This window comes from Symphalangus syndactylus, chromosome 23 (genome assembly GCF_028878055.3).
Source record: "Symphalangus syndactylus isolate Jambi chromosome 23, NHGRI_mSymSyn1-v2.1_pri, whole genome shotgun sequence".
Lineage (NCBI taxonomy): Eukaryota > Metazoa > Chordata > Mammalia > Primates > Hylobatidae > Symphalangus > Symphalangus syndactylus.
The window spans coordinates 8326450-8347607 of NC_072445.2; positions in this window are offsets into that span (position 1 = coordinate 8326450).

A 21158-nucleotide genomic window follows, 5' to 3' on the forward strand; every position below is an offset into this window, starting at 1 on the left:
GTTTTTATTTGAAGATATTCTTTTTCCCAATGTAGGCCTCTTAGCGCTTAGCATGTCCAATTGCAGTTTCTACAGAAAGAGTGTTTCAGAACGGCTCAATCAAAAGTAAGGTTCAACTCTGTTAGTTGAATGCACAGAACAGAAAGAATTTTCACAGAATGCTACTGTGTAGTTTATATTTGAATATATTCCTTTTTCCACTATTACCCTCTTAGCGCTCCGAATGTCCACTTGCATTTTCTACAGAAAGAGTGTTCAGAACTGCGCAATCAAAAGTATGGTTTAACTCTGTTAGCTTAATGAACATATCAGAAATAAGTTTCACACAATGCTTCTGTGTAGTTTTTATTTGAAGATATTATTTTTCCCAATAGAGACCTCTTAGCGCTCAGAATTTCCAATTGCAGTTTGTACAGAAAGAGTGTTTCAGAAAGGCTCAATCAAAAGTAAGTTTCAACTCTGTTAGTTGAATGCACAGAACAGAAAGAAGTTTCATACAATGCTTCTGTGTAGTTTATATTTGAACATATTCTTTTTTCCACTATTACCCACTTAGCGCTACGAATGTCCAGTTGCATTTTCTACAGATAGAGTGTTTCAAAACTGCTCAATCAAAAGTATGGTTTAACTCTGTTAGCTGAATGCTCAGATCAGAAAGAAGTTTCACAGAATGCTTCTGTGTAGTTTATATTTGAATATATTCCTTTTTCCACTACTACTCTCTTAGCGCTCCAAATGTCCAGTTGCATTTTCTACAGAAAGAGTGTTCAGATCTGCTCAATCAAAAGTATGGTTTAACTCTGTTAGCTGAATGCACAGATCAGAAAGAAGTTTCACAGAATGATTCTGTGTAGTTTATATTTGGAGACATTCGTTTTTCCACTATTACCCTCTTAGCGCTCCGAATCTCCACTTGCATTTTCTACAGAAAGAGTGTGTCAGAACGGCTCAAACAAAACTAAGGTTCAACTCTTTTAGTTGAACAAACAGAACAGAAAGAAATTTCACACAATTCTTCTGTGTAGTTTTTATTTGTAGACATTCTTTTTCCCAATATAGGCCTCTTAGCGCTCAGAATGTCCAATTGCAGTTTCTACAGAAAGAGTGTTTCAGAACGGCTCAATCAAAAGTAAGGTTCAACTCTGTTAGTTGAATGCACAGAACAGAAAGAAGTTTCATACAATGCTTCTGTGTAGTTTATATTTGAACATATTCTTTTTTCCACTATTACCCACTTAGCGCTACGAATGTCCAGTTGCATTTTCTACAGACAGAGTGTTTCAAAACTGCTCAATCAAAAGTATGGTTTAACTCTGTTAGCTGAATGCTCAGATCAGAAAGAAGTTTCACAGAATGCTTCTGTGTAGTTTATATTTGAACATATTCCTTTTTCCACTACTACGCTCTTAGCGCTCCAAATGTCCAGTTGCATTTTCTACAGAAAGAGTGTTCAGATCTGCTCAATCAAAAGTATGGTTTAACTCTGTTAGCTGAATGCACAGATCAGAAAGAAGTTTTACCGAATGATTCTGTGTAGTTTATATTTGAAGACATTCCTTTTTCCACTATTACCCTCTTAGCGCTCCGAATCTCCACTTGCATTTTCTACAAAAAGAGTTTTTCATAACTGCTCAATCAAAAATATGTTTTATCTCTGTTAACTGAATTTACTGATCAGAAATAAGTTTCACAGAATGCATCTGTGTAGTTTTTATTTGAAGATATTCTTTTTCCCAATGTAGGCCTCTTAGCGCTTAGCATGTCCAATTGCAGTTTCTACAGAAAGAGTGTTTCAGAACGGCTCAATCAAAAGTAAGGTTCAACTCTGTTAGTTGAATGCACAGAACAGAAAGAAGTTTCATACAATGCTTCTGTGTAGTTTATATTTGAACATTTTCTTTTTTCCACTATTACCCACTTAGTGCTACGAATGTCCAGTTGCATTTTCTACAGACAGAGTGTTTCAAAACTGCTCAATCAAAAGTATGGTTTAACTCTGTTAGCTGAATGCTCAGATCAGAAAGAAGTTTCACAGAATGCTTCTGTGTAGTTTATATTTGAATATATTCCTTTTTCCACTACTACCCTCTTAGCGCTCCGAATCTCCACTTGCATTTTCTACAGAAAGAGTGTTTCAGAACGGCTCAATCAAAACTGAGGTTCAACTCTTGTAGTTGAACAAACAGAACAGAAAGAAGTTTCACACAATTCTTCTGTGTAGTTTTTATTTGTAGACATTCTTTTTCCCAATATAGGCCTCTTAGCGCTCAGAATGTCCAATTGCAGTTTCTACAGAAAGAGTGTTTCAGAACGGCTCAATCAAAAGTAAGGTTCAACTCTGTTAGTTGAATGCACAGAACAGAAAGAAGTTTCATACAATGCATCTGTGTAGTTTATATTTGAACATATTCTTTTTTCCACTATTACCCACTTAGCGCTACGAATGTACAGTTGCATTTTCTACAGAGTGTTTCAAAACTGCTCAATCAAAAGTATGGTTTAACTCTGTTAGCTGAATGCTCAGATCAGAAAGAAGTTTCACAGAATGCTTCTGTGTAGTTTATATTTGAATATATTCCTTTTTCCACTACTACGCTCTTAGCGCTCCAAATGTCCAGTTGCATTTTCAACAGAAAGAGTGTTCAGATCTGCTCAATCAAAAGTATGGTTTAACTCTGTTAGCTGAATGCACAGATCAGGAATAAGTTTCACCGAATGATTCTGTGTAGTTTATATTTGAAGACATTCATTTTTCCACTGTTACCCTCTTAGCGCTCCGAATCTCCACTTGCATTTTCTACAAAAAGAGTGTTTCATAACTGCTCAATCAAAAATATGTTTTATATCTGTTAACTGAATTTACAGATCAGAAATAAGTTTCACAGAATGCATCTGTGTAGTTTTTATTTGAAGATATTCTTTTTCCCAATGTAGGCCTCTTAGCGCTTAGCATGTCCAATTGCAGTTTCTACAGAAAGAGTGTTTCAGAACGGCTCAATCAAAAGTAAGGTTCAACTCTGTTAGTTGAATGCACAGAACAGAAAGAATTTTCACAGAATGCTACTGTGTAGTTTATATTTGAATATATTCCTTTTTCCACTATTACCCTCTTAGCGCTCCGAATGTCCACTTGCATTTTCTACAGAAAGAGTGTTCAGAACTGCGCAATCAAAAGTATGGTTTAACTCTGTTAGCTTAATGAACATATCAGAAATAAGTTTCACACAATGCTTCTGTGTAGTTTTTATTTGAAGATATTATTTTTCCCAATAGAGACCTCTTAGCGCTCAGAATTTCCAATTGCAGTTTGTACAGAAAGAGTGTTTCAGAAAGGCTCAATCAAAAGTAAGTTTCAACTCTGTTAGTTGAATGCACAGAACAGAAAGAAGTTTCATACAATGCTTCTGTGTAGTTTATATTTGAACATATTATTTTTTCCACTATTACCCACTTAGCGCTACGAATGTCCAGTTGCATTTTCTACAGATAGAGTGTTTCAAAACTGCTCAATCAAAAGTATGGTTTAACTCTGTTAGCTGAATGCTCAGATCAGAAAGAAGTTTCACAGAATGCTTCTGTGTAGTTTATATTTGAATATATTCCTTTTTCCACTACTACTCTCTTAGCGCTCCAAATGTCCAGTTGCATTTTCTACAGAAAGAGTGTTCAGATCTGCTCAATCAAAAGTATGGTTTAACTCTGTTAGCTGAATGCACAGATCAGAAAGAAGTTTCACAGAATGATTCTGTGTAGTTTATATTTGGAGACATTCGTTTTTCCACTATTACCCTCTTAGCGCTCCGAATCTCCACTTGCATTTTCTACAGAAAGAGTGTGTCAGAACGGCTCAAACAAAACTAAGGTTCAACTCTTTTAGTTGAACAAACAGAACAGAAAGAAATTTCACACAATTCTTCTGTGTAGTTTTTATTTGTAGACATTCTTTTTCCCAATATAGGCCTCTTAGCGCTCAGAATGTCCAATTGCAGTTTCTACAGAAAGAGTGTTTCAGAACGGCTCAATCAAAAGTAAGGTTCAACTCTGTTAGTTGAATGCACAGAACAGAAAGAAGTTACATACAATGCTTCTGTGTAGTTTATATTTGAACATATTCTTTTTTCCACTATTACCCACTTAGCGCTACGAATGTCCAGTTGCATTTTCTACAGAGTGTTTCAAAACTGCTCAATCAAAAGTATGGTTTAACTCTGTTAGCTGAATGCTCAGATCAGAAAGAAGTTTCACAGAATGCTTCTGTGTAGTTTATATTTGAATATATTCCTTTTTCCACTACTACTCTCTTAGCGCTCCAAATGTCCAGTTGCATTTTCTACAGAAAGAGTGTTCAGATCTGCTCAATCAAAAGTATGGTTTAACTCTGTTAGCTGAATGCACAGATCAGAAAGAAGTTTCACAGAATGATTCTGTGTAGTTTATATTTGGAGACATTCCTTTTTCCACTATTACCCTCTTAGCGCACCGAATCTCCACTTGCATTTTCTACAGAAAGAGTGTTTCAGAACGGCTCAAAGAAAACTAAGGTTCAACTCTTTTAGTTGAACAAACAGAACAGAAAGAAGTTTCACACAATTCTTCTGTGTAGTTTTTATTTGTAGACATTCTTTTTCCCAATATAGGCCTCTTAGCGCTCAGAATGTCCAATTGCAGTTTCTACAGAAAGAGTGTTTCAGAACGGCTCAATCAAAAGTAAGGTTCAACTCTGTTAGTTGAATGCACAGAACAGAAAGAAGTTTCATACAATGCTTCTGTGTAGTTTATATTTGAACATATTCTTTTTTCCACTATTACCCACTTAGCGCTACGAATGTCCAGTTGCATTTTCTACAGAGTGTTTCAAAACTGCTCAATCAAAAGTATGGTTTAACTCTGTTAGCTGAATGCTCAGATCAGAAAGAAGTTTCACAGAATGCTTCTGTGTAGTTTATTTTTGAATATATTCCTTTTTCCACTACTACGCTCTTAGCGCTCCAAATGTCCAGTTGCATTTTCTACAGAAAGAGTGTTCAGATCTGCTCAATCAAAAGTATGGTTTAACTCTGTTAGCTGAATGCACAGATCAGAAAGAAGTTTCACAGAATGATTCTGTGTAGTTTATATTTGGAGACATTCCTTTTTCCACTATTACCCTCTTAACGCTCCGAATGTCCACTTGCATTTTCTACAGAAAGACTGTTACAGAACGGCTCAATCAAAACTAAGGTTCAACTCTTTTAGTTGAACAAACAAAACAGAAAGAAGTTTCACACAATTCTTCTGTGTAGTTTTTATTTTTAGACATTCTTTTTCCCAATATAGGCCTCTTAGCGCTCAGAATGTCCAATTGCAGTTTCCACAGAAAGAGTGTTTCAGAACGGCTCAATCAAAAGTAAGGTTCAACTCTGTTAGTTGAATGCACAGAACAGAAAGAAGTTTCATACAATGCTTCTGTGTAGTTTATATTTGAACATATTCTTTTTTCCACTATTACCCACTTAGCGCTACGAATGTCCAGTTGCATTTTCTACAGACAGAGTGTTTCAAAACTGCTCAATCAAAAGTATGGTTTAACTCTGTTAGCTGAATGCTCAGATCAGAAAGAAGTTTCACAGAATGCTTCTGTGTAGTTTATATTTGAACATATTCCTTTTTCCACTACTACGCTCTTAGCGCTCCAAATGTCCAGTTGCATTTTCTACAGAAAGAGTGTTCAGATCTGCTCAATCAAAAGTATGGTTTAACTCTGTTAGCTGAATGCACAGATCAGAAAGAAGTTTTACCGAATGATTCTGTGTAGTTTATATTTGAAGACATTCCTTTTTCCACTATTACCCTCTTAGCGCTCCGAATCTCCACTTGCATTTTCTACAAAAAGAGTGTTTCATAACTGCTCAATCAAAAATATGTTTTATCTCTGTTAACTGAATTTACTGATCAGAAATAAGTTTCACAGAATGCATCTGTGTAGTTTTTATTTGAAGATATTCTTTTTCCCAATGTAGGCCTCTTAGCGCTTAGCATGTCCAATTGCAGTTTCTACAGAAAGAGTGTTTCAGAACGGCTCAATCAAAAGTAAGGTTCAACTCTGTTAGTTGAATGCACAGAACAGAAAGAAGTTTCATACAATGCTTCTGTGTAGTTTATATTTGAACATATTCTTTTTTCCATTATTACCCACTTAGTGCTACGAATGTCCAGTTGCATTTTCTACAGACAGAGTGTTTCAAAACTGCTCAATCAAAAGTATGGTTTAACTCTGTTAGCTGAATGCTCAGATCAGAAAGAAGTTTCACAGAATGCTTCTGTGTAGTTTATATTTGAATATATTCCTTTTTCCACTACTACCCTCTTAGCGCTCCGAATCTCCACTTGCATTTTCTACAGAAAGAGTGTTTCAGAACGGCTCAATCAAAACTGAGGTTCAACTCTTGTAGTTGAACAAACAGAACAGAAAGAAGTTTCACACAATTCTTCTGTGTAGTTTTTATTTGTAGACATTCTTTTTCCCAATATAGGCCTCTTAGCGCTCAGAATGTCCAATTGCAGTTTCTACAGAAAGAGTGTTTCAGAACGGCTCAATCAAAAGTAAGGTTCAACTCTGTTAGTTGAATGCACAGAACAGAAAGAAGTTTCATACAATGCATCTGTGTAGTTTATATTTGAACATATTCTTTTTTCCACTATTACCCACTTAGCGCTACGAATGTACAGTTGCATTTTCTACAGAGTGTTTCAAAACTGCTCAATCAAAAGTATGGTTTAACTCTGTTAGCTGAATGCTCAGATCAGAAAGAAGTTTCACAGAATGCTTCTGTGTAGTTTATATTTGAATATATTCCTTTTTCCACTACTACGCTCTTAGCGCTCCAAATGTCCAGTTGCATTTTCAACAGAAAGAGTGTTCAGATCTGCTCAATCAAAAGTACGGTTTAACTCTGTTAGCTGAATGCACAGATCAGGAATAAGTTTCACCGAATGATTCTGTGTAGTTTATATTTGAAGACATTCATTTTTCCACTGTTACCCTCTTAGCGCTCCGAATCTCCACTTGCATTTTCTACAAAAAGAGTGTTTCATAACTGCTCAATCAAAAATATGTTTTATATCTGTTAACTGAATTTACAGATCAGAAATAAGTTTCACAGAATGCATCTGTGTAGTTTTTATTTGAAGATATTCTTTTTCCCAATGTAGGCCTCTTAGCGCTTAGCATGTCCAATTGCAGTTTCTACAGAAAGAGTGTTTCAGAACGGCTCAATCAAAAGTAAGGTTCAACTCTGTTAGTTGAATGCACAGAACAGAAAGAATTTTCACAGAATGCTACTGTGTAGTTTATATTTGAATATATTCCTTTTTCCACTATTACCCTCTTAGCGCTCCGAATGTCCACTTGCATTTTCTACAGAAAGAGTGTTCAGAACTGCGCAATCAAAAGTATGGTTTAACTCTGTTAGCTTAATGAACATATCAGAAATAAGTTTCACACAATGCTTCTGTGTAGTTTTTATTTGAAGATATTATTTTTCCCAATAGAGGCCTCTTAGCGCTCAGAATGTCCAATTGCAGTTTCTACAGAAAGAGTGTTTCAGAAAGGCTCAATCAAAAGTAAGTTTCAACTCTGTTAGTTGAATGCACAGAACAGAAAGAAGTTTCATACAATGCTTCTGTGTAGTTTATATTTGAACATATTCTTTTTTCCACTATTACCCACTTAGCGCTACGAATGTCCAGTTGCATTTTCTACAGATAGAGTGTTTCAAAACTGCTCAATCAAAAGTATGGTTTAACTCTGTTAGCTGAATGCTCAGATCAGAAAGAAGTTTCACAGAATGCTTCTGTGTAGTTTATATTTGAATATATTCCTTTTTCCACTACTACTCTCTTAGCGCTCCAAATGTCCAGTTGCATTTTCTACAGAAAGAGTGTTCAGATCTGCTCAATCAAAAGTATGGTTTAACTCTGTTAGCTGAATGCACAGATCAGAAAGAAGTTTCACAGAATGATTCTGTGTAGTTTATATTTGGAGACATTCCTTTTTCCACTATTACCCTCTTAGCGCTCCGAATCTCCACTTGCATTTTCTACAGAAATAGTGTTTCAGAACGGCTCAAAGAAAACTAAGGTTCAACTCTTTTAGTTGAACAAACAGAACAGAAAGAAGTTTCACACAATTCTTCTGTGTAGTTTTTATTTGTAGTCATTCTTTTTCCCAATATAGGCCTCTTAGCGCTCAGAATGTCCAATTGCAGTTTCTACAGAAAGAGTGTTTCAGAACGGCTGAATCAAAAGTAAGGTTCAACTCTGTTAGTTGAATGCACAGAACAGAAAGAAGTTACATACAATGCTTCTGTGTAGTTTATATTTGAACATATTCGTTTTTTCCACTATTACCCACTTAGCGCTACGAATGTCCAGTTGCATTTTCTACAGAGTGTTTCAAAACTGCTCAATCAAAAGTATGGTTGAACTCTGTTAGCTGAATGCTCAGATCAGAAAGAAGTTTCACAGAATGCTTCTGTGTAGTTTATATTTGAATATATTACTTTTTCCACTACTACGCTCTTAGCGCTCCAAATGTCCAGTTGCATTTTCTACAGAAAGAGTGTTCAGATCTGCTCAATCAAAAGTATGGTTTAACTATGTTAGCTGAATGCACAGATCAGGAATAAGTTTCACCGAATGATTCTGTGTAGTTTATATTTGAAGACATTCATTTTTCCACTGTTACCCTCTTAGCGCTCCGAATCTCCACTTGCATTTTCTACAAAAAGAGTGTTTCATAACTGCTCAATCAAAAATATGTTTTATATCTGTTAACTGAATTTACAGATCAGAAATAAGTTTCACAGAATGCATCTGTGTAGTTTTTATTTGAAGATATTCTTTTTCCCAATGTAGGCCTCTTAGCGCTTAGCATGTCCAATTGCAGTTTCTACAGAAAGAGTGTTTCAGAACGGCTCAATCAAAAGTAAGGTTCAACTCTGTTAGTTGAATGCACAGAACAGAAAGCAGTTTCATACAATGCTTCTGTGTAGTTTATATTTGAACATATTCTTTTTTCCACTATTACCCACTTAGTGCTACGAATGTCCAGTTGCATTTTCTACAGACAGAGTGTTTCAAAACTGCTCAATCAAAAGTATGGTTTAACTCTGTTAGCTGAATGCTCAGGTCAGAAAGAAGTTTCACAGAATGCTTCTGTGTAGTTTATATTTGAATATATTCCTTTTTCCACTACTACCCTCTTAGCGCTCCGAATCTCCACTTGCATTTTCTACAGAAAGAGTGTTTCAGAACGGCTCAATCAAAACTAAGGTTCAACTCTTTTAGTTGAACAAACAGAACAGAAAGAAGTTTCACACAATTCTTCTGTGTAGTTTTTATTTGTAGACATTCTTTTTCCCGATATAGGCCTCTTAGCGCTGAGAATGTCCAATTGCAGTTTCTACAGAAAGAGTGTTTCAGAACGGCTCAATCAAAAGTAAGGTTCAACTCTGTTAGTTGAATGCACAGAACAGAAAGAAGTTTCATACAATGCTTCTGTGTAGTTTATATTTGAACATATACTTTTTTCCACTATTACCCACTTAGCGCTACGAATGTCCAGTTGCATTTTCTACAGAGTGTTTCAAAACTGCTCAATCAAAAGTATGGTTTAACTCTGTTAGCTGAATGCTCAGATGAGAAAGAAGTTTCACAGAATGCTTCTGTGTAGTTTATATTTGAATATATTCCTTTTTCCACTACTACGCTCTTAGCGCTGCAATTGTCCAGTTGCATTTTCTACAGAAAGAGTGTTCAGATCTGCTCAATCAAAAGTATGGTTTAACTCTGTTAGCTGAATGCACAGATCAGAAAGAAGTTTCACCGAATGATTCTGTGTAGTTTATATTTGAAGACATTCCTTTTCCCACTATTACCCTCTTAGCGCTCCGAATCTCCACTTGCATTTTCTACAAAAAGAGTGTTTCATAACTGCTCAATCAAAAATATGTTTTATCTCTGTTAACTGAATTTACAGATCAGAAATAAGTTTCACAGAATGCATCTGTGTAGTTTTTATTTGAAGATATTCTTTTTCCCAATGTAGGCCTCTTAGCGCTTAGCATGTCCAATTGCACTTTCTACAGAAAGAGTGTTTCAGAACGGCTCAATCAAAAGAAAGGCTCAACTCTGTTAGTTGAATGCACAGAACAGAAAGAATTTTCACGGAATGCTACTGTGTAGTTTATATTTGAATATAATCCTTTTTCCACTATTACCCTCTTAGCGCTCCGAATGTCCACTTGCATTTTCTACAGAAAGAGTGTTCAGAACTGCGCAATCAAAAGTATGGTTTAACTCTGTTAGCTTAATGAACATATCAGAAATAAGTTTCACACAATGCTTCTGTGTAGTTTTTATTTGAAGATATTATTTTTACCAATAGAGGCCTCTTCGCGCTCAGAATGTCCAATTGCAGTTTCTACAGAAAGAGTGTTTCAGAAAGGCTCAATCAAATGTAAGGTTCAACTCTGTTAGTTGAATGCACAGAACAGAAAGAAGTTTCATACAATGCTTCTGTGTAGTTTATATTTGAACATATTCTTTTTTCCACTATTACTCACTTAGCGCTACGAATGTCCAGTTGCATTTTCTACAGACAGAGTGTTTCAAAACTGCTCAATCAAAAGTATGGTTTAACTCTGTTAGCTGAATGTTCAGATCAGAAAGAAGTTTCACAGAATGCTTCTGTGTAGTTTATATTTGAATATATTCCTTTTTCCACTACTACGCTCTTAGCCCTCCAAATGTCCAGTTGCATTTTCAACAGGAAGAATGTTCAGATCTGCTCAATCAAAAGTATGGTTTAACTCTGTTAGCTGAATGCACAGATCAGAAAGAAGTTTCACCAAATGATTCTGTGTAGTTTATATTTGAAGACATTCCTTTTTCCACTATTACCCTCTTAGCGCTCCGAATCTCCACTTGCATTTTCTACAAAAAGAGTGTTTCATAACTGCTCAATCAAAAATATGTTTTATCTCTGTTAACTGAATTTACAGATCAGAAATAAGTTTCACAGAATGCATCTGTGTACTTTTTATTTGAAGATATCTTTTTCCCAATGTAGGCCTCTTAGCGCTTAGCATGTCCAATTGCAGTTTCTACAGAAACAGTGTTTCAGAATGGCTCAATCAAAAGTAAGGTTCAACTCTGTTAGTTGAATGCACAGAACAGAAAGAATTTTCACAGAATGCTACTGTGTAGTTTATATTTGAATATTTTCCTTTTTCCACTATTACCCTCTTAGCGCTCCGAATGTCCACTTGCATTTTCTACAGAAAGAGTGTTCAGAACTGCGCAATCAAAAGTATGGTTTAACTCTGTTAGCTTAATGAACATATCAGAAATAAGTTTCAAACAATGCTTCTGTGTAGTTTTTATTTGAAGATATTTTTTTTCCCAATAGAGGCCTCTTAGCGCTCAGAATGTCCAATTGCAGTTTCTACAGAAAGAGTGTTTCAGAAAGGCTCAATCAAAAGTAAGGTTCAACTCTGTTAGTTGAATGCACAGAACAGAAAGAATTTCATACAATGCTTCTGTGTTGTTTATATTTGAACATATTCTTTTTTCCACTATTACCCACTTAGCGCTACGAATGTCCAGTTGCATTTTCTACAGACAGAGTGTGTCAAAACTGCTCAATCAAAAGTATGGTTTAACTCTGTTAGCTGAATGCTCAGATCAGAAAGAAGTTTCACAGAATGCTTCTGTGTAGTTTATATCTGAATATATTCCTTTTTCCACTACTACGCTCTTAGCGTTCCAAATGTCCAGTTGCATTTTCTACAGAAAGAGTGTTCAGATCTGCTCAATCAAAAGTATGGTTTAACTCTGTTAGCTGAATGCACAGATCAGAAAGAAGTTTCACCGAATGATTCTGTGTAGTTTATATTTGAAGACATTCCTTTTTCCACTATTACCCTCTTAGCGCTCCGAATCTCCACTTGCATTTTCTACAGAAAGAGTGTTTCAGAACGGCTCAATCAAAATTAAGGTTCAACTTTTTTAGTTGAACAAACAGAACAGAAAGAAGTTTCACACAATTCTTCTGTGTAGTTTTTATTTGTAGACATTCTTTTTCCCAATATAGGCCTCTTAACGCTCAGAATGTCCAATTGCAGTTTCTACAGAAAGAGGGTTTCAGAACGGCTCAATCAAAAGTAAGGTTCAACTCTGTTAGTTGAATGCACAGAACAGAAAGAAGTTTCATACAATGCTTCTGTGTAGTTTATATTTGAACATATTCTTTTTTCCACTATTACCCACTTAGCGCTACGAATGTCCAGTTGCATTTTCTACAGACAGAGTGTTTCAAAACTGCTCAATCAAAAGTATGGTTTAACTCTGTTAGCTTAATGAACATATCAGAAATTAGTTTCACACAATGCTTCAGTGTAGTTTTTATTTGAAGATATTATTTTTCCCAATATAGGCCTCTTAGCGCTCAGAATGTCCAATTGCAGTTTCTACAGAAAGAGTGTTTCAGAAAGGCTCAATCAAAATTAAGGTTCAACTCTGTTAGTTGAATGCACAGAACAGAAAGAAGTTTCATACAATGCTTCTGTGTAGTTTATATTTGAACATATCCTTTTTTCCACTATTTCCCACTTAGCGCTACGAATGTCCAGTTGCATTTTCTACAGACAGAGTGTTTCAAAACTGCTCAATCAAAAGTATGGTTTAAATCTGTTATCTGAATGCTCAGATCAGAAAGAAGTTTCACAGAATGCTTCTGTGTAGTTTATATTTGAATATATTCCTTTTTCCACTACTACTCTCTTAGCGCTGCAAATGTCCAGTTGCATTTTCTACAGAAAGAGTGTTCAGATCTGCTCAATCAAAAGTATGGTTTAACTCTGTTAGCTGAATTCACAGATCAGAAAGAAGTTTCACAGAATGATTCTGTGTAGTTTATATTTGGAGACATTCCTTTTTCCACTATTACCCTCTTAGCGCTCCGAATCTCCACTTGCATTTTCTACAGAAAGTGTGTTTCAGAACGGCTCAATCAAAACTTAGGTTCAAGTCTTTTAGTTGAACAAACAGAACAGAAAGAAGTTTCACACAATTCTTCTGTGTAGTTTTTATTTGTAGACATTCTTTTTCCCAATATATGCCTCTTAGCGCTCAGAATGTCCAATTGCAGTTTCTACAGAAAGAGTGTTTCAGAACGGCTCAATCAAAAGTAAGGTTCAACTCTGTTAGTTGAATGCACAGAACAGAAAGAAGTTTCATTCAATGCTTCTGTGTAGTTTATATTGGAACATATTTTTTTTCCACTATTACCCACTTAGCGCTACGAATGTCCAGTTGCATTTTCTACAGACAGAGTGTTTCAAAACTGCTCAATCAAAAGTATGGTTTAACTCTGTTAGCTGAATGCTCAGATCAGAAAGAAGTTTCACAGAATGCTTCTGTGTAGTTTATATTTGAATATATTCCTTTTTCCACTACTACGCTCTTAGCGCTCCAAATGTCCAGTTGCATTTTCTACAGAAAGAGTGTTCAGATCTGCTCAATCAAAAGTATGGTTTAACTCTGTTATCTGAATGCACAGATCAGAAAGAAGTTTCACCGAATGATTCGGTGTAGTTTATATTTGAAGACATTCCTTTTTCCACTATTACCCTCTTAGCGCTCCGAATCTCCACTTGCATTTTCTACAAAAACAGTGTTTCATATCTGCTCAATCAAAAATATGTTTTATCTCTGTTAACTGAATTTACAGATCATAAAAAAGTTTCACAGAATGCATCTGTTTAGTTTTTATTTGAAGATATTCTTTTTCCCAATGTAGGCCTCTTAGCGCTTAGCATGTCCAATTGCAGTTTCCACAGAGAGAGTGTTTCAGAACGGCTCATTCAAAAGTAAGGTTCAACTCTGTTAGTTGAATGCACAGAACAGAAAGAATTTTCACAGAATGCTACTGTGTAGTTTATATTTGAATATATTCCTTTTTCCAATATTACCCTCTTAGCGCTCCGAATGTCCACTTGCATTTTCTACAGAAAGAGTGTTCAGAACTGTGCAATCAAAAGTATGGTTTAACTCTGTTAGCTTAATGAACATATCAGAAATAAGTTTCACACAATGCTTCTGTGTAGTTTTTATTTGAAGATATTATTTTTCCCAATAGAGGCCTCTTAGCGCTCAGAATGTCCAATTGCAGTTTCTACAGAAAGAGTGTTTCAGAAAGGCTCAATCAAAAGTAAGGTTCAACTCTGTTAGTTGAATGCACAGAACAGAAAGAAGTTTCATACAATGCTTCTGTGTAATTTATATTTGAACATATTCTTTTTTCCACTATTACCCACTTAGCGCTACGAATGTCCAGTTGCATTTTCTACAGACAGAGTGTTTCAAAACTGCTCAATCAAAAGTATGGTTTAACTCTGTTAGCTGAATGCTCAGATCAGAAAGAAGTTTCACAGAATGCTTCTGTGTAGTTTATATTTGAATATATTCCTTTTTCCACTACTACTCTCTAAGCGCTCCAAATGTCCAGTTGCATTATCTACAGAAAGAGTGTTTAGATCTGCTCAATCAAAAGTATGGTTTAACTCTGTTAGCTGAATGCACAGATCAGAAAGAAGTTTCACAGAATGATTCTGTGTAGTTTATATTTGGAGACATTCCTTTTTCCACTATTACCCTCTTAGCGCTCCGAATCTCCACTTGCATTTTCTACAGAAAGAGTGTTTCAGAACGGCTCAATCAAAACTAAGGTTCAACTCTTTTAGTTGAGCAAACAGAACAGAAAGAAGTTTCACACAATTCTTCTGTGTAGTTTTTATTTGTAGACATTCTTTTTCCCAATATAGGCCTCTTAGCGCTCAGAATGTCCAATTGCAGTTTCTACAGAAAGAGTGTTTCAGAACGGCTCAATCAAAAGTAAGGTTCAACTCTGTTAGTTGAATGCACAGAACAGAAAGAAGTTTCATACAATGCTTCTGTGTAGTTTATATTTGAACATATTCTTTTTTCCACTATTACCCACTTAGCGCTACGAATGTCCAGTTGCATTTTCTACAGACAGAGTGTTTCAAAACTGCTCAATCAAAAGTATGGTTTAACTCTGTTAGCTGAATGCTCAGATCAGAAAGAATTTTCACAGAATGCTTCTGTGTAGTTTATATTTGAATATATTCCTTTTTCCACTACTACGCTCTTAGCGCTCCAAATGTCCAGTTGCATTTTCAACAGAAAGAGTGTTCAGATCTGCTCAATCAAAAGTATGGTTTAACTCTGTTAGCTTAATGAACATATCAGAAATAAGTTTCACACAATGCTTCTGTGTAGTTTTTATTTGAAGATATTATTTTTCCCAATAGAGGCCTCTTAGCGCTCAGAATGTCCAATTGCAGTTTCTACAGAAAGAGTGTTTCAGAAAGGCTCAATCAAAAGTAAGGTTCAACTCTGTTAGTTGAATGCACAGAACAGAAAGAAGTTTCATACAATGCTTCTGTGTAATTTATAATTGAACATATTCTTTTTTCCACTATTACCCACTTAGTGCTACGAATGTCCAGTTGCATTTTCTACAGACAGAGTGTTTCAAAACTGCTCAATCAAAAGTATGGTTTAACTCTGTTAGCTGAATGCTCAGATCAGAAAGAAGTTTCACAGAATGCTTCTGTGTAGTTTATATTTGAATATATTCCTTTTTCCACTACTACTCTCTTAGCGCTCCAAATGTCCAGTTGCATTATCTACAGAAAGAGTGTTTAGATCTGCTCAATCAAAAGTATGGTTTAACTCTGTTAGCTGAATGCACAGATCAGAAAGAAGTTTCACAGAATGATTCTGTGTAGTTTATATTTGGAGACATTCCTTTTTCCACTATTACCCTCTTAGCGCTCCGAATCTCCACTTGCATTTTCTACAGAAAGAGTGTTTCAGAACGGCTCAATCAAAACTAAGGTTCAACTCTTTTAGTTGAGCAAACAGAACAGAAAGAAGTTTCACACAATTCTTCTGTGTAGTTTTTATTTGTAGACATTCTTTTTCCCAATATAGGCCTCTTAGCGCTCAGAATGTCCAATTGCAGTTTCTACAGAAAGAGTGTTTCAGAACGGCTCAATCAAAAGTAAGGTTCAACTCTGTTAGTTGAATGCACAGAACAGAAAGAAGTTTCATACAATGCTTCTGTGTAGTTTATATTTGAACATATTCTTTTTTCCACTATTACCCACTTAGCGCTACGAATGTCCAGTTGCATTTTCTACAGACAGAGTGTTTCAAAACTGCTCAATCAAAAGTATGGTTTAACTCTGTTAGCTGAATGCTCAGATCAGAAAGAATTTTCACAGAATGCTTCTGTGTAGTTTATATTTGAATATATTCCTTTTTCCACTACTACGCTCTTAGCGCTCCAAATGTCCAGTTGCATTTTCAACAGAAAGAGTGTTCAGATCTGCTCAATCAAAAGTATGGTTTAACTCTGTTAGCTGAATGCACAGATCAGAAAGAAGTTTCACCGAATGATTCTGTGTAGTTTATATTTGAAGACATTCCTTTTTCCGCTATTACCCTCTTAGCGCTCCGAATCTCCACTTGCATTTTCTACAAAAAGAGTGTTTCATAACTGCTCAATGAAAAATATGTTTTATCTCTGTTAACTGAATTTACAGATCAGAAATAAGTTGCACAGAATGCATCTGTGTAGTTTTTATTTGAAGATATTCTTTTTCCCAATGTAGGCCTCTTAGCGCTTAGCATGTCCAATTGCAGTTTCTACAGAAAGAGTGTTTCAGAACGGCTCAATCAGAAGTAAGGTTCAACTCTGTTAGTTGAATGCACAGAACAGGAAGAATTTTCACAGAATGCTACTGTGTAGTTTATATTTGAATATATCCCTTTTTCCACAATTAACCTCTTATCGCTGCGAATGTCCACTTGCATTTTCTACAGAAAGAGTGTTCAGAACTGCGCAATCAAAAGTATGGTTTAACTCTGTTAGCTTAATGAACATATCAGAAATAAGTTTCACACAATGCTTCTGTGTAGTTTTTATTTGAAGATATTATTTTTCCCAATATAGGCCTCTTAGCGCTCAGAATGTCCAATTGCAGATTCTACAGAAAGAGTGTTTCAGAAAGGCTCAATCAAAAGTAAGGTTCAACTCTGTTAGTTGAATGCACAGAACAGAAAGAAGTTTCATACAATGCTTCTGTGTAGTTTATATTTGAACATATTCTTTTTTCCACTATTACCCACTTAGCGCTACGAATGTCCAGTTGCATTTTCTACAGACAGAGTGTTTCAAAACTGCTCAATCAAAAGTATGGTTTAACTCTGTTAGCTGAATGCTCAGATCAGAAAGAAGTTTCACAGAATGCTTCTGTGTAGTTTATATTTGAATATATTCCTTTTTCCACTACTACTCTCTTAGCGCTCCAAATGTCCAGTTGCATTTTCTACAGAAAGAGTGTTCAGATCTGCTCAATCAAAAGTATGGTTTAACTCTGTTAGCTGAATGCACAGATCAGAAAGAAGTTTCACAGAATGATTCTGTGTAGTTTATATTTGGAGACATTCCTTTTTCCACTATTACCCTCTTAGCGCTCCGAATGTCCACTTGCATTTTCTACATAAAGAGTGTTTCAGAACGGCTCAATCAAAACTAAGGTTCAACTCTTTTAGTTGAACAAACAGAACAGAAAGAAGTTTCACACAATTCCTCTGTGTAGTTTTTATTTGTAGACATTCTTTTTCCCAATATAGGCCTCTTAGTTCTCAGAATGTCCAATTGCAGTTTCTACAGAAAGAGTGTTTCAGAACGGCTCAATCAAAAGTAAGGTTCAACTCTGTTAGTTGAATGCACAGAACAGAAAGAATTTCATACAATGCTTCTGTGTAGTTTATATTTGAACATATTCTTTTTTCCACTATTACCCACTTAGCGCTACGAATGTCCAGTTGCATTTTCTACAGACAGAGTGTTTCAAAACTGCTCAATCAAAAGTATGGTTTAACTCTGTTAGCTGAATGCTCAGATCAGAAAGAAGTTTCACAGAATGCTTCTGTGTAGTTTATATTTGAATATATTCCTTTTTCCACTACTACGCTCTTAGCGCTCCAAATGTCCAGTTGCATTTTCTACAGAAAGAGTGTTCAGATCTGCTCAATCAAAAGTATGGTTTAACTCTGTTAGCTGAATGCACAGATCAGAAAGAAGTTTCACCGAATTATTCTGTGTAGTTTATTTTTGAAGACATTCCTTTTTCCACTATTACCCTCTTAGCGCTCCGAATCTCCACTTGCATTTTCTACAAAAAGAGTGTTTCATAACTGCTCAATCAAAAATATGTTTTATCTCTGTTAACTGAATTTACAGATCAGAAATAAGTTTCACAGAATGCATCTGCGTAGTTTTTATTTGAAGATATTCTTTTTCCCAATGTAGGCCTCTTAGCGCATAGCATGTCCAATTGCAGTTTCTACAGAAAGAGTGTTTCAGAACGGCTCAATCAAAAGTAAGGTTCAACTCTGTTAGTTGAATGCACAGAACAGAAAGAATTTTCACAGAATGCTACTGTGTAGTTTATATTTGAATATATTCCTTTCTCCACTATTACCCTCTTAGAGCTACGAATGTCCACTTGCATTTTCTACAGAAAGAGTGTTCAGAACTGCGCAATCAAAAGTATGGTTTAACTCTGTTAGCTTAATGAACATATCAGAAATAAGTTTCACACAATGCTTCTGTGTAGTTTTTATTTGAAGATATTATTTTTCCCAATAGAGGCCTCTTAGCGCTCAGAATGTCCAATTGCAGTTTCTACAGAAAGAGTGTTTCAGAAAGGCTCAATCAAAAGTAAGGTTCAACTCTGTTAGTTGAATGCACAGAACAGAAAGAAATTTCATACAATGCTTCTGTGTAGTTTATATTTGAACATATTCTTTTTTCCACTATTACCCACTTAGCGCTACGAATGTCCAGTTGCATTTTCTACAGACAGAGTGTTTCAAAACTGCTCAATCAAAAGTATGGTTTAACTCTGTTAGCTGAATGCTCAGATCAGAAAAAGTTTCACAGAATTCTTCTGTGTAGTTTATATTTGAATATATTCCTTTTTCCACTACTATGCTCTTAGCGCTCCAAATGTCCAGTTGCATTTTCTACAGAAAGAGTGCTCAGATCTGCTCAATCAAAAGTATGGTTTAACTCTGTTAGCTGAATGCACAGATCAGAAAGAAGTTTCACAGAATGATTCTGTGTAGTTTATATTTGGAGACATTCCTTTTTCCACTATTACCCTCTTAGCGCTCCGAATCTCCACTTGCATTTTCTACAGAAAGTGTGTTTCAGAACGGCTCAATCAAAACTTAGGTTCAAGTCTTTTAGTTGAACAAACAGAACAGAAAGAAGTTTCACACAATTCTTCTGTGTAGTTTTTATTTGTAGACATTCTTTTTCCCAATATATGCCTCTTAGCGCTCAGAATGTCCAATTGCAGTTTCTATAGAAAGAGTGTTTCAGAAAGGCTCAATCAAAAGTAAGGTTCAACTCTGTTAGTTGAATGCACAGAACAGAAAGAAGTTTCATACAATGCTTCTGTGTAGTTTATATTGGAACATATTTTTTTTCCACTATTACCCACTTAGCGCTACGAATGTCCAGTTGCATTTTCTACAGACAGAGTGTTTCAAAACTGCTCAATCAAAAGTATGGTTTAACTCTGTTAGCTGAATGCTCAGATCAGAAAGAAGTTTCACAGAATGCTTCTGTGTAGTTTATATTTGAATATATTCCTTTTTCCACTACTACGATCTTAGCGCTCCAAATGTCCAGTTGCATTTTCTACAGAAAGAGTGTTCAGATCTGCTCAATCAAAAGTATGGTTTAACTCTGTTATCTGAATGCACAGATCAGAAAGAAGTTTCACCGAATGATTCTGTGTAGTTTATATTTGAAGACATTCCTTTTTCCACTATTACCCTCTTAGCGCTCCGAATCTCCACTTGCATTTTCTACAAAAACAGTGTTTCATATCTGCTCAATCAAAAATATGTTTTATCTCTGTTAACTGAATTTACAGATCATAAATAAGTTTCACAGAATGCATCTGTGTAGTTTTTATTTGAAGATATTCTTTTTCCCAATGTAGGCCTCTTAGCGCTTAGCATGTCCAATTGCAGTTTCCACAGAGAGAGTGTTTCAGAACGGCTCATTCAAAAGTAAGGTTCAACTCTGTTAGTTGAATGCACAGAACAGAAAGAATTTTCACAGAATGCTACTGTGTAGTTTATATTTGAATATATTCCTTTTTCCAATATTACCCTCTTAGCGCTCCGAATGTCAACTTGCATTTTCTACAGAAAGAGTGTTCAGAACTGTGCAATCAAAACTATGGTTTAACTCTGTTAGCTTAATGAACATATCAGAAATAAGTTTCACACAATGCTTCTGTGTAGTTTTTATTTGAAGATATTATTTTTCCCAATAGAGGCCTCTTAGCGCTCAGAATGTCCAATTGCACTTTCTACAGAAAGAGTGTTTCAGAAAGGCTCAATCAAAAGTAAGGTTCAACTCTGTTAGTTGAATGCACAGAACAGAAAGAAGTTTCATACAATGCTTCTGTGTAATTTATATTTGAACATATTCTTTTTTCCACTATTACCCACTTAGCGCTACGAATGTCCAGTTGCATTTTCTACAGACAGAGTGTTTCAAAACTGCTCAATCAAAAGTATGGTTTAACTCTGTTAGCTGAATGCTCAGATCAGAAAGAAGTTTCACAGAGTGCTTCTGTGTAGTTTATATTTGAATATATTACTTTTTCCACTAGTACTCTCTTAGCGCTCCAAATGTCCAGTTGCATTATCTACAGAAAGAGTGTTTAGATCTGCTCAATCAAAAGTAGGGTTTAACTCTGTTAGCTGAATGCACAGATCAGAAAGAAGTTTCACAGAATGATTCTGTGTAGTTTATATTTGGAGACATTCCTTTTTCCACTATTACCCTCTTAGCGCTCCGAATCTCCACTTGCATTTTCTACAGAAAGAGTGTTTCAGAACGGCTCAATCAAAACTAAGGTTCAACTCTTTTAGTTGAGCAAACAGAACAGAAAGAAGTTTCACACAATTCTTCTGTGTAGTTTTTATTTGTAGAT